We start from the raw sequence: 13,514 nt of genomic DNA, 5'->3' as shown, positions 1-13,514 counted from the left end.
GGAAGTCATATATAAAGCAAAGAAAAACAAAATGCTGCAAACCAAATTAACATTGCATGGAGCATTTCCTTCGATCAAACATGTGGAGAGGCTCTTGTCTTCATCATAAGGAAGACAAACACCTCTCCATATGTTTTATCATTTTCCTTAAGAGTGAAAAAAATAAGTAAAAATAAAATTTTTTACTTATAATCCAATTTTTTTTTTTAATCTTTTTTTATAATGATAAGCAAAAATATATAATTAATGTTATATGCTTTAGTTGTTTAACTTTCTAAGTTATGTAACTGAAATAAAGAAAGCTCATCAGTTTAAATCAAAATTTTTGTACGAAACTGGAAAGAAAGTTTCAAACAAGAAAGCTCATCAGTTTAAGACATTTCAAAAACAATTTGATTTTAAAGAAGAGTTATAAAAAGTTAACCCCTTTTTCAAACACAATTGACACAATGATTTACTTTGTTATATAATTGTACATTGTTTACATTCTTAAACAAAATTCAATCTTATTTGGTTTTTAATTTGCTTTAAAAGAGTCAAAATTTTAGTTGTACTTTGTTTTAAAAACTGACTTGTTCTTTGTTTGTTGGACTTTTCATTGAGCTCGAGTATATTGCTCGGGATTTTACAATCATTTTCTAAATTTCAAATTAATATTCCGTTTGGTTGTTGCTAACAGTGCAACGTGGTTGTTTTTAATAACCATGATTACCAAAATGAAATGAAATTGGGTGCATAAACCTTTGCTAGAAAGTCTACCGGCCTCCCATGCCCCGAACGGAAACTATTTTAATAAAAAAATTTATACTTGATAAATGTTTTTCTCCAAACTTTGTTAAGGGCCTATGTCCCACCCTAAACATGTTTGATGATGGGTTGAAGGAATTATGAATTATGTTTACGGACATCAGAGCTGATTAACAACTTTAATTGATTTTTTTCCAATAGCTAAAGCTTTCTCAAAAATTGGATAATACTTTTCCTAAAAAGCTTTTATCTTTTGCAGCAGAATTGCTTTAGTTAAACAATATACTAAGGAGATTTTTTTACTTGTTCAAATTACAATGCTGTATGATACTTTTACGACCTCGATAAAAATCTCACTGAAAAATTTTGTTCACCAGTAAAACTCCCGTAATAAATATTTACTACCAATATGAGATTTTTATTCCCCGCATAAAAATTTACTTTTTTGAAAAATGTATTTTGCACTAATTAATCTTCAACTTGCTTAAGAACGTAAAAATAAACGTTGAATTTTTCTGACTGCAAGAAGCGAAAGTGTCTGCATCCCGTTTTGCTGCCGATGCTAATTGGCAAGTGGAAATCTCTAGAGTCAACCATTAAATTTTCTTGCATACAAAGTACTTTGCCGCCGGAAGGGATTATCAACGCTGATGCGTTATATTGGCATAAAAAAACAATATTTGATCAAAAAGCACAATATAAAGGAAAATTTCGAATAACCGCGCTTCGACGGAAAAGTGACGTAGTCAAGGAATAGCATGAACGGGAAACTACCCAACATTTTGATTTAACTTGCCTCCAATCACAAATATCATCCACAAAAATGGCCCGCATAAAACCAGGGTTATTCCTGAGAGTATAATCCAGAATTACCCAGAAGCAGGCAGTTTTTCGAAATGCTCCACTTTTCTTTGAGTATATTAAAACAACACATAATTACTTTGCTATTTAAATAACAAAAGAAAACAAAATAACTTACTTGTTACTTACTAATTAAGTAAAGTATATTATTTAAAAGGTAAAAATTTCTTTTTACTTGTAATGGTAACTAATTTTTTTTCAAATTACTTTTATAAAAGTTGCATACGTTAGTTTTTTATACTTTTACATATAAAAGTAATTTCATATTACAATGCAGTATTCTTTTACTTTGTAAAGTAAATATGACTTTTTTAAAGTCTCATATATAAGTAAGATTACATTTAAAAATAATTTACTTTTACATTTAAAAAGCCAATTGCTTTTCTATGCAATCTGAAATTTGAATTTACTTCTAAAGGTAAATTACTTTCACATGGGTTACTTTTAAAAGTAATTTACAAATGGTAATCCACTCTTTTAGGTTAATCACTTTTTCTTGTAAAAATAAAATACTTTTACAGGTAAAAAATGCGCATGTTTTAAATTAACTTTATGTAAGGACTTTTTTTCAAGTAATATTTTGTCATTTCTTAAAATGATTTATTTTGAAATGTAAATTTATTTAATAATTTGATCTATGTTATGTAAAGCATTTTTTGTTTAAAAGTAACTACCCTTTTTGCATCAAACTAAGCAAAATTTCCCCTTCCCGAGGCCTTGGTTTTATATTGAAAAACATCGCTTTATGGGTTGGCTTCTCATCAAGAAATATTGTTATTATGCTTTATTTTCCGAGAAAAGCCGAATAGCTTTAGAGAATTTATTTTTTTCCCTTAAACTTCCTATTTTTTCTATAAATACAATTACTTTGTTTTTAAAGTAAACAACATCTTGTCCTTCTCCTGATTACACATTCAATGTATAACCATATTTCACAGAGAAAGTTAAAACACCAAAAAACTAAGGTCCCATTTAGGAATGTTTTGAGAAAGTTGATAGTATTTGAAGGAAAGAATGCAGACTTGAAGCAGCCAATTGAGAATTGTACTGATGATGAGGATCTAGGTGTTGAGGGTAAAATGGCTGGGAGCAATTAAGGTGAGCCTCTTGTTGCAGCCACATGCTGGTATTAGCAACCTTCAATCGTAATCAATAAATTTCGAAGTTTGCAAAGTGAAAATTGCAAGTTGAAAATGGGTAAAGACAAATAAGGGTCAATCTTAAAACCATGACATTTATTGTAATTAATGTCTTCAAAAATAATTTTTGAAATTTTGTTAATTTAAAATGTAAGCAGCAGAGTTATGAGAATTAATCATTATTCAGTATTTGACATGAGCTTCGCATCTAAAACTATGTTAACCTTCTATTAAAACCATCTTACAATCTTCAAAATTATAAGTAACCACCCATTCAATATTTTTTTTCTCTTGGTGTTATTTTGTATATTTCAAAAGAATTAATTCATTTTTTTGTTGCAGGATGATTAGTGAAGTACAAAACGTTTCTGAAGACATCAAAAGATGCTCAGCACATTCCTCTAGAATCCCATAGTCACAACAGAGTAAAAAAAGAATCAGAAAAGAAATCCAGTGGCTGATTGAGAATGAAGGTCAACAAGAAAGTAATTACAGGAAATTTATTACTCCCTTTAACACTTGATAGATTTCAAGTGTTACTCTATCCTGATTTCATTGCGAAAGCCTTTGAAATCAATATTGAGCTCTCCAGGATGTAATCCAAACAAGCTTGCTGAAGTTATTACATATGAAGAAGTGAAGAAGATATTGCCTTTTTTAAGAATTTTTCCCTAGCCTGATATCTTTTTCAGTAGTCTCAAAGATTCTTCTGCTGAAAAATTTGTCGCCATTCACAAGGTTTTGAAAGAGGTATCTGGCACAATCTTTGAAAGATGCCATCAATTGCAATTATTCATTATCTCTTTCTTGTCTTTGTAATAAAAGGCTTTTGGACCAAACGTATAAGCTTTTTATGGTGGCAATGACAAGTTTGTTGCTGTTTCAAATAAGTTCCACCCTTTTATCGAAGACTAATAAAAGGAGTTTTGCAACAAATTTATTAAATAGCTTATAAAAAGCAAATCAACAATTCTGAATTTGATCAAACTTGACTTGACAAAAAAATAAATTTTTAAGCAGATAGCGATAATGAAGATTACAACTTCCTGCAGATAAGTTAAAAAAGGGATTAGCTATCGTATTGTTGCAGACCTGGCAGAAGCTTCAGCCTTTGAAAAAGAAATTGAAAATTTTTATATAAAGTGGTGTGCAAAATAATAGGTAATAATAAGGATAATGCGTTTATTACATCATATTTATGAATATACTTGACATAAACGCGGGAATCCCAAATATATTTTTAATCTTACTTTCTTATGTATATTGTGTTGTTTGCTGGTGATGTATAAAGAAGTTTGTGCGTGTATTTATTTGATTTTTTATGAACATTTTAATTTAAGGTGTGCAAAATAATAAGTAATGTGTATTTAAAATTAAATTGTTTACAATAATATTTTAATTTATTTAGTTAAAAGATGAGTTTTGTTAACAGTTACTGTGAAATTTGTTGAATTAAAATGAAAGTATTCATTTTTTTAGAAGAAATAAACGAAAATAGGATAAAAAATAAATGAAAAATGGGACTTAACGTAAATTGTTCGGAAGATAAAAGAAATTTAATCAAAATTTTACGGAACCGGAGTAAAGCTTTGAAAGAAATTTCAAGTTTAATGGACTGTTCAATTAATTTGTTATGCAATTCAATTTTTAAAAAAATACCCCCGAAACACGTGGTCAAAAGCGGAAAACATCTAAAAGAGATGACAAAAATATTGCTCTTTATTCCGAAAGAAATCCTTTTGCAATGTCAATAGAAATAATAACTATTCTTGGCCTGCAAATTGATGCTTCGACAGTAGGGTGTCCCAAAAACACACTTTTTTTAAAATTTCAATGTGCTCTCAACTGATCCCCATTCTATAGGTCCTAAATAGCTACCAAAATCTTTTTTTTAATTTTTTAATGACTAGAAGTGATAGATGTAAATTCTGAGTTTTACGGTTTTGTACACTTATGTGTATTTACTAAAAAACAGCGCTATCTAGTATTTCAATATGTTTTAATATGATGTAATAATTAGTACACAAATAATTCCCATAGAATATTTTTAAAGAATAGGATCATTCCCTATGAACATTGTTAGAGATTGATATTTTTCCCTCTGGACAATATTGTTAGTTGGTATAATTACCCATGGATTGGTTCACAAATAACTCCATTTAGATATTTTTTTTGAAGGAAAAAATTTCGAAATGGAATTATTTGTGCACGAAGGAATTCTAATTTGTGCACGAATAAATTCTCGTGTAAATGGTTATAAAAGCCGTAACGGTAAACTTAGATAAAATATTATACGATAGGGAATAACGACTTCATAGATTTTTGATGCAAGTGTAACATTTAGTATAAATTTAGTTAAAAAACTGATTATTTCGAAATTCATATAAAAATGGGTAGAACAGCTAAAAAAAGAAGATGATAGGACAGAATAAGATAAAACGGAAAAAGGTTGAGGTATATTTACCTATTGAAGTACCCACTGAGGGAGTTACCTCAGAGACAGCTTCCATCTAATGGTGATATTCTTAGATACTATCAATTTATCCTTCGCGAGTCACAAGTAAAATACAAACCCACTTCTACTAATGTTGGTTGCAAATTGAAATCGAAATCCAAGGATCTTGTTTGTGAAAATGGTGTTTGTACAGATCCTGATAGTTCTTGCTTGGTATCTAGGATTAAAAAAATTTGGGATAATGCTGGGTTTGGCAACAAATTTGTGATTTGTGGGTCAAAACAAGAAATTTGTGGTTTGTGGATAAAGACTAAAATCATTAAACTTAATTTAAAATACAAGAAACTGATTAAATTGTCTTCTCTAAACTGGAACAGCAGTCTTGATAAGCAATCAAAGTTAGAGAAAGATTTTCTCACAGAACCCTATCAGCTTTTTGACATCTCGACTGAGAAATTTAAAAAAGATATTCTTGCTGATAGATTGGGAACAGATGATGCCAAGCTGGAAGATATAAAGTAAGTTCATTAAATAACACTTTTTTTAGTAGTGAGATTTTTTTTCCAATTAAAAGTAACTTAAGTAATAGCATATTATTTCCTTTAAAATATTTACGTTTAACTCTTTACATGGTTTGGTCATCTTCCAAGAAAAACTAGAACAATTATTAATTTATTTATATATGGCTTAATAGATTTAAATATTTCTTAGTTTTTATGAAGACCAGAAGTTACATAGGAAAGGATATATGGAAACAAAAGTCGATGAAGACTACAGTAGAAGAGTACTGGATGCAAACAGGAGAAAGAACAAGCTAGATAAGTTGAGAGAGAAAGAATTAGAGAGACAGAAAAACTTAAAAGATATCAATGATGTTTTGTTGTCACATGACTCCATGACAGAAGAGATTCAATTCAGCAGTGAGGAAGAAAAGTCAAACGAGGACTGTAAAATCAGCGAGGAAGATGATTTCCTGGGTAACGGTCGGAAACGCAGGTATAGTATTATTTTAATAACATAGTTGTAATTTTTACAAGCTAAAGCTGTTTTAGTGAAAAGTATATAATTATAAATAGGTAGAAAAATATTATAAAATGATACCTAGGTAAAATTCTGGAGATACGATAAATCTAGCAGTGAATGTTGAAAAGCTCATTGAATGTACTGGTGTTCCAGCAACAAGGTTCAATGTTGGTGTATGACCTCATCTGGCAATTTTAAGTGAAGTATTTAAAGCTGGAGGTATAGAAATTAATGATATACCGCTTTCAAGAAGCACACTTCATAGAAAAAAGTTCAAATATGTAGAACTTGAAGGAGACTCGGAGTGGATTTCAATATCTAATCATCTTAAAGGCCGACGGCTTATTCTTCATTTTGATACCAAACTGTAGGAACAAATTACCACTGGGCTTAACATTATCCAAAAAATTGAGCGACTTGCAGTTTCAGTGAGTTCCCCGGATGACGATACCATGGAAGACCATCTTTTAGGTGTTGTTTAATGTCCCTCTTCAAAGGGAGTTGACCAAGCAGAGCAAGTGCACAATCTTTTAGAATATTACGGATGTACAGAGCAGATCATTGGTATATGCTGTCATACAACTGCAAGCAATACAGGCGGAGTAAATGGAGCAGTCCAAATTGTTACAGATATTTTGAAATTACCAATTTTGTGGATAATGTGTAGGTGACACATGTATGAAGTACATGTATCTCACTATATGGCTGCCCTTACTGGTGAGAAAACTAAAGGTCCAAGAAGAGCTCTTTATGTCAAGCTAAAGAACAAGTGGCCTGAAATCTGTGAGAAAGTGAATGAAGTGAAAAATTTATGTAAATTGGACTGGCAAAGAGATGATCTGAAGATTGGCTCTGTTCTTCGCACTGTTGCAGAGGAAGCTAAGACATTTTTGACTAATGCAACTACTGATATAGTGTTTTCAAGGAATGATTATGGTATAGTTTGTAAGCTTGCCTCCTTCTTCCTTGGAGTGGAAGTACAAGATTTTAAGTTCCATCAACCTGGCGCCTGCCATGAGGCAAGGTTTTTAGCAGATGCGATCTACATCCTGACTCTTTATATGACTAAAGTTATCAGTAATATCTTGACAGAAAAAGAAGTGCTGCAGTTGAAGGATGCAAGTTTGTTCATTGCAGTTTGCTATGTTCCATGGTTTTTAAAAAGTTTTTTAGGATTTCTGGCTCCCTACAATGATTTGAAAGCTATCCAGACAGCCTATGCAGTGAGAAAAGTTAGTAAGAATATTGGAAATGCTTTGCTTCTCAGCATGGGACACCATACGTGGTACTTAAGTCCGCAACTCTGTGTTTTGTCCTTTGGGGATAAAGGAGTTCCTTCTGAAACAAAGCTAAGAATGCTGTTAGCTCTGATTGAGTTTGAAGAGCCAAATGAATTTCAGCGTTGTAAACCATCAAATGTACAAATTGGAGAGACCACAGAGCTACCTGAGTTGATTTCCGAGCAAAGCTACCTTCTCTTCAAACATTTTAAAATATCAAGAGCAAGTATAAAAGAATAGCTTAATAATAGTCTTAATACTATAGATGTTTTTAACCATCCTCAGTTGCTAGATTTTATTGCATGGATCAAAAACATATCTGTTGTAAATGATGGTGCAGAAAGAAACATTAAGCTCATTAAAGATTTTCTTTCAGCTACTAGAGATGAAGATCACCTTCAAAATGTACTTTTTGTAGTTAAAAAGTCTAGAAAAAACTTGACTAAGACTATGACTAAAAACGAGCTTGGGAACTGTTCAAAAAGTTGTATTTTTTGAGAAATGTTTCACCGCAATAAAATCTTAAATTTGCTAATAAATATTAGTTTTCATGTATTTTTTTTGTTTTTATTTTTTATATTTATAAATATAATCTATCAAGTTAAATAGTAGAAAACAATTGGAAATGATTTATACGCATCTAATTGTTTTGTTTTAATTTTCTAAAATGTGTTTTCTATTAATGTTAAGCTAGCTTAACATTAAAACAGTAAAACTCAAGTTTTACATCGAGCACTTCCTGTCAAAATAAAACCATCAAATTTTTTTTAGTACTTATTTAGGTCACATAGAATGGGAATCAGTAGAGAGCTTTTTTTTTTTTTTTTGGGACACCTTATTCGACAGTTAGAAAAAGGCTTACTCAACAATATGTTAAAGCCAAAGTACCTAAGAAGTGCCCATTTTTATCACCAGATAATATTAAAAACAGAAAAGATTTTGCTAGGAAACAAGTGGGCTAGCCATCTTCAAAATGGCGAAATATTCTTTGGTCAGATGATACCAAAATTAACTTGTTTGGGTCAGATGCTCTGAAAAAATATGTCAGAAGATCAAAAAGAAAAGAATATGATCCTAGATATACCCTGAAAACGGTCAAACATGATGGTGGAAATATTAAAACATGGGGTTGCTTTTCATATTTTGGAGTAAGTCCCCTTTTTTGGATCAAAGAAAATATGAACAAAGAAATTTATTTAAATATACAGCAGGATGTTATGCTACCCTCCGCAGAAAAAAACCTACTCCGCAAAAAAAACTGAAATCTTGGCCATGAAAAATTTGACGAAGCTCCTTATCAAGACACTTAATCTCTTAACTATCAATCTTCTCTGATCATCAAAAAGTAACTATTAGGGCTATTTGTAAATTTATTGCATTAATAAAACCTCTTTTCAAACATCGTTTTTTTTTAAAACTGTTTCTAACATTTTGTTTAATTTTGCAATCTCATTACTTTTTTTAAAATGTTTGCTGTGCAAATTCCTCTCTGAAAAATTTAAATATTTTGAAAATACTTTGAATATGCTTTGAAAATAATAAAAACAAAAAATTTTTTAAATTTAAAAAACATTTTTGAAAAAGCTATTAGTTAAAAAAAAAAAAACTTATAAAATATACTTTTTATCGAAATATGAAAGCAAAATGACAAAAAAATACTGTATATAATAAAATAGCATTATTTTATATCGGAATAGTACCACAATAATACTAAATAAAATATATCAAATACAAATTAACAAATCGCTATTTATTTATTTTAAAATTTATCTTTTTCATTTTTATATCCTTTTAAATTTATTCAAACTTGAAAAGTTAACCAGACCAACTTAAGGAACTAAATTATAATTTGCAAACAACTCGTTAACAGTGCTTTACTTGTACCACTTTATCGTATATATACATATATATATATATATATATATATATATATATATATATATATATATATATATATATATATATATATATATATACATATATATACATACATTCATACATACATACATACATACATACATACATACATACATACATACATACATACATACATACATACATACATACATACATACATACATACATACATACATACATACATACATACATACATACATACATACATACATACATACATACATACATACATACATACATACATACATACATACATACATACTTACACGTGACAGAATTAGGAAGACTCACTCAAAATCTACATATTTTTGGTTAAGCTTAAACCATCTCGTACACGTGTTTGATCAAGATTTAAGTTCTATACTGTAACCTCATTTAATATGTGCTTGAAACCTTACGAGACACGCATATAAAACCTCAATAAACACGTGTTTGGAACTTTATAAAAAACGTGTCAAACTCCAAAACAAATTCCCCTGAAATCTGCCTGTTCTTGGTTTACGGCTGGATTGTGAAGGATATAAATATGTGTCTATAAGGTTTTAATTCCGAAAGTGAAACTAAATGTGCCGACTGGGTAGTTTCGGTTTGACTAATAGAAATCTTTGCCAGCTTATTCTTTTTTAATCCAAGATCTGGGGACTTTTATCTTAAAAATGAATTTATTTAAAAATGAGTTTTTACGAGTTACAAAAAGTACACTGCCACTCATAAAGGTTTTATTTCTCTTTTTTCTTCAGATATGATCTTAAAAAACATAAGTTATTAATATTATCACCATTTCAGCAGCACTAAAACTTCTTTCTGCTTCTATAGAAGATGGGGGAAGGCTTAGCATGGAGTTGTAAATCTTTTCTAAAGAGCATGGCCTTTTTCCAGTGCTTTCTAGTACTGCCATTTCACGTTTAATACAAATCAAAACTTCTTAAGGGGATGAATTACAAGTTAGTCCTTTAGCTCTCCCTATTGATGAAGTTGTAGGTAATAGAATTTCTGCTAGTTCTTCAGCTTTAGTTTTTTTTCTCATTGGTTCCATATTAGAAGTGGATTTAAACTCAAATGCTACTTCTAATTCACTTTTCCTTTGGTTATCCTCATGTAAAATTAAGCGTACATTTATTTCTCTTGCTGTTTTAGCAATATCATTTTTGGATACTTTAAAAGATTACCTGGTGATTCTGAATCTGACTATTAGTCACCTGGATTATCTATATAGCAAAGTAAACCAACAGTATAACAATTTCTTCTTTCAAAAATTCTTTAAAAAACAACAAAAAATAAATTTTGACCTATATTAGTATTTCGCTCTTTAGGATTTTGAAGTAAAAACAAAATAATTTTTTTCAGATTTTATCAGATTACAGTCTCTATTTCCCAACGCTATAACTTTTAGCTCTGCATTGTGAAGTGCCTTAAGAATATCAAAGACCTATTTTGTTTCTTCTTCCTTTAAAATCAAATCAGTTCTGAATATATCCACAAGAGCTTTTCCAATAACACTTTTTATTTCTAAGAATAGTTTTAACATGCTGATTAGAGAATTCCATTTTGTTTAAATATCCAGAACAAGCTTAATCTCTTTTCCTAAATCAGCTTTACAAATGTTTTGAAGAATATCATTTTAAGGTGGCGATTTTCTAAACATCTTTACTGTTTTACAAACCTTTAATATAAGAATAACATAGTCCTCATTAAACTGGGTTCCCTCATCAGCAAAACTATTATTTTCTTCATTTCAGCATTCTTCATGATCACGATCATCATCATCATCGTCATCATCATCATCATCATCATCATCATCATCATCATCATCATCATCATCATCATCATTATCATCATCATCAGGATCAGATTCAGCTTCTTCATTTTCATCATCCTCATTATTTATTAGTTCTTCTTGAGTTGTTTCCATTGCTGATTTTTTTTCTTATAAAGAATATCACAAAATGCAAGATGAATCCCATGGGAATGGCAAAGTTGGTGAATAACCACCATTTCTTGTCCCATTTTCTTCATAACTGAAGCACCATCATTGACACATCAGAAGAAAACAATGATCAAATTCGATTTGAATCATTTCACTTTGTCATTAACATTAATAACTGCTCTTTCTGAAGGCAATAAACCATTTATTCTAATCATTCCAAGAACAAAGTGATTATTTTCTGAACAATATACAATAAGACACAAGTATCTTCTAGTTCAACCTGAAGTCTACTCACCAAGAGAAATTGAAAATCTTTCTCCGTTTAATTTTTTTTGCTGAAGCTCGTGATTAATTTTTAATTTCATTGAGTTTGCATAGTTCATAACAAATGCCTTTATAGAATGTCGATCATCAAGGATTTTAAGTCCTTGAGCTTTCCAGCCATTTTTAATATCTTTACTATTGGCCAAAATTGCAAGAGATACGGTCTACAGCTATTAAACGAACTGATACCCTTCAGCTTTGTAGCAGCAGAACTTGGCTGGATAGTTTTTGACTTTTTTGAAACAACTTGGGTTGGCAAAATTTTATGTTTGTGCTCTAAATGATACAAGAAACTTGAAGTTGATAAATGGAATTTAAGTTTAACTGAACAATATTTGCACTTGAATATTGTCTTTATTTTCTGATAAAAAATGCTTCCGAACTACAGAACGAACTTTTTTAAACATCTTAAATGGCGTCCAGCCTATTTGTACTACCGCACTAAAAATACAGTACAATCTCTCTGATTCGATTTTTCCGGGGGAAAGTTCGAATTAGAGAGATTTTTGAATTATAGAATGTCAACTCTTCTTAATCACATTTCACGGTGACTTAACATTTAATCGCGTTACGGAGGTTTTCGAACAATGGAGATTATACTGTATATTATTTGTTTACATTTCACAGCGGTACGAGATAAAAGTTTGTTGTCAAAAAACGCCAAATTTTTTTGATTTTTATAACGGCTTTAAAATTAAAAACGCGTAAAACGATTTTTAAAATTATTCGATTAATCGTTTGGAAATTAATCGATTAAAGATTAACTTTTTTTAATCGATTAATCGTTAATCGATTACCACCCCTATTCAAAATGTGTACTTGCTAAAACTTTAGAAACTAAAAAAGCAAGAGGAGAATACAGTAACAGTTTAAATTCGGAAATGTCATCGAATCCTGTTCGGCCGCCGAACGGGTAATTTCAAAACATTTTTCGGGTCCCGGACCCGTTTGGGTATAAGCCCGTTAAATACCCGATACCCCGATAACTCGAAGCAATGATCGAACGGGTTATCGTGCACCGACAGCTTAAGAACCGAAAACGAGAAATTATGGGGAACCCGTTAGGGTATTGAACTTTTTTTTAAACCGAATACCGAACCCGTTCGGTTTTTGGCTTTATCACCATTCGGGTCCCGAAACATAGTAAAAGAATTTTAAAATTTGCGAAAATTTTTAAGAGCCACTAAACTTTTGCTACGAGTTATTGCTTACGGTATTTTTGGCATCTTTGGAAGAGTAAGTAAAATGTATAATGTAAAATTTTTAAAATGTATTAAGTTTAACTTACTTAAGCAGGTAGTTAGATAATGAAGTTTTTTGGTTAAAGTCTACAGTTAATTAAACAACATGAATAAATAAAAGAGATCAAATAATGTGAAAATATATGCAGTTTTGGTATCAAAAGTTAATTTTCTAGACACACTAGTCGCCTTAGTCATCATCATAGAAGTAAAACACTGGCAAGTATAGCAGTTTCACCTCAGAATTTTAATCTAACACTGATTACAAATAACTATTTAAAGTTTGAAAATGTACTGATTCGGAGACTGTTTTCATGAGCTTCTTAGCAAGAAGTATAGTGGAAGAATTCTTAACTAAGTTTTATAAAATCATTTTTTGAAAAATTATTTGTCTTCATCAATTTCATACATGTCCATAATGCTAATTGTGTCTTCAGATAGTTGCTGGCCAAGAATGTTAAATTTTGTTTTAAAGTTCTCTTCGACAACCCTGCGAGGTGAGACTTTGCTCAAGGTGCTTACTAGTTTTTTCACTCAAGTATTTAAAAGACAAGTGTTATAATTATAATAATTAAATACAAGTATAATTGCATATTGTAC

At 30.3% G+C, this 13,514-nt stretch overlaps 2 pseudogenes; one reads left to right on the top strand and one right to left on the bottom strand.

The window, feature by feature from the left end:
- LOC149880442 (uncharacterized) overlaps positions 1-13,514 on the bottom strand; it is a 71,992-nt pseudogene that overhangs the window by 31,880 nt on the left and 26,598 nt on the right.
- LOC149880445 (uncharacterized) lies at positions 5,137-8,023 on the top strand (annotated as a pseudogene).

Source organism: Hydra viridissima, unplaced genomic scaffold (genome assembly GCF_058129835.1).
Source record: "Hydra viridissima isolate aposymbiotic clone 2 unplaced genomic scaffold, HvirCarnegie_v1 scaffold_13, whole genome shotgun sequence".
In the NCBI taxonomy this organism is placed as follows: domain Eukaryota; kingdom Metazoa; phylum Cnidaria; class Hydrozoa; order Anthoathecata; family Hydridae; genus Hydra; species Hydra viridissima.
Note: the sequence above shows the minus strand (reverse complement) of the source record. Positions and strands in the feature narration are given on the sequence as shown.